Genomic DNA, 1,787 nt, shown 5'->3' with positions numbered 1-1,787 from the left:
CAACTCAGTGGGCAGAGCTTCGGGTGTCAGTCCTGGGCTGTACAGTGGGAGGAGCCTAATCTGACATGGGGCGGAGCTACAGACGGCACTGGGAGTAGGCTGGGCTTAGGAGAGATCGGGACCCGCTGAAGGTGTGAATGGGCGATGTTTCATCTGGGAGGAGGTGAGTGAGCTCATCTGTTGGTGGTGACAGGAAAATTATTTTTTTCCTATCACCATTGCAGTGGAGCCTGTGGGCCTATTTTCACGGGTGGCCTGGAGCTGCAGCTCCACTCGCACCATTGTTAATCCGGCCCTGACCCCAGGGAGCCACAGCACAGTTTGAGAACCACTGGTCTAGTGTGTACCGCGTAATGATTGCAGCTGGTTTGTGATTACAGCTCCCAGCTCCACTTCTGCAACAATGTAATGTGAGTGACAAACTGCAGAGATTATTTTAACCCTTTCTGTGACTGCTGTACAGGGATCACACAACCTTTATTCATAGTGTGATACCCACCAAAAAGAGCAGTCAATTTATCTATATACAGTATTGTATAACTTCAAGTACCCACAGCAATTGCTGAAAAGGTCACATGACCAGAGTCAGGTGGTCTGGGAGGAGACAGTTTGAAGACAGTGGCAGTTGGTCCAGGGGAGCTCTGAGGTAATGGTGGAAAGGGAAGGAGCTGCGCTGGGTGTCAGAGCAGTGCTGACAGGCTCCTATTCTGTCCCATAAATCCCTTGAAAAGTATAATAAAATTGAATTACCAGCTTCCTCAGATAAGGCAAGGCCAGGGGAGCAGCCTGGCTGCGAGTGACAGAAGCAGGCAGAACATTCCCCTGAAGTCCCGGCATCTGGTGCACGAGCAATACAGACTGAGAGGTGAAGCAGGAGTTGTCTTATAAGGTGATGGAGGACTTGTAACACTTGAAAGCTTCACAAGAGGTATTGCAATTAAGCACTGCACCGCACACCTCAGTACCATGCAGTCCATAATTGAGGAGAGTGACCCTTTCAAAGTAATTCATTAATAACATCGGCATATTAGCCAAAAACTTCCTTATTTCAGTCAATACTACTACCTGTAAAATAAAGTGTAGGAAAGCACTACCCTGTCTTCAGCATATACTTACAGTAAGGATACAGCTTCATCAGTCAGGCTCTACAGAGGCATTATTAAGAGACTAAAGCCTGCATTAAATGTATTTCTGCCTACAAACATCTAACCATCCTGTCATCAGTCAGTACTAATGGATATTATTTCCGACAGCCAGGGACTCTCTACTTTAATCTCCTACCTACTTATTTGCCTACGAGAACAGTCAGTAAAAGGATACAATAACTACTAAAATATTAACTTTTATTGCAGTTAGGAGTGGAATGGAAAGCAATTCCTAACTATGGAGGGATCACAAATAGACCTCAGCAGAGATCGTTATTCAGCTAAAGGGGGATACACACGGAGAGATCCGTGCTTAAAATCTAAGCAATCTTGCTAGATTGCTTAGATTTTAAGCACGGCTCTGCCGTGTGTATGCCCCCCAGCGATAGCGATGCGCGGCCCCGCACATCGCTATCGCCGGTGCTAGATTGAGCCTGCATGCAGGCTCAATCTAGCGGGTCGCTCACTTCACCGTTGTGTGAAGTGAGCGGCCCCCCGTCGGCTTTCCCCCTCGCTCAGCACATCGCGCTGTGCAGAGCGGGGTGAGAGATGTGTGCTGAGCGGTCTGTGTTAAGATCGCTCAGTACACATCTCTCCCGTGAGTACCCCCCTTAACTTTGGCAACTGTATTGAGTGAGCATC

The sequence above is a fragment of the Pseudophryne corroboree genome, chromosome 1, assembly GCF_028390025.1.
Source record: "Pseudophryne corroboree isolate aPseCor3 chromosome 1, aPseCor3.hap2, whole genome shotgun sequence".
NCBI lineage: Eukaryota > Metazoa > Chordata > Amphibia > Anura > Myobatrachidae > Pseudophryne > Pseudophryne corroboree.
Note: the sequence above shows the minus strand (reverse complement) of the source record.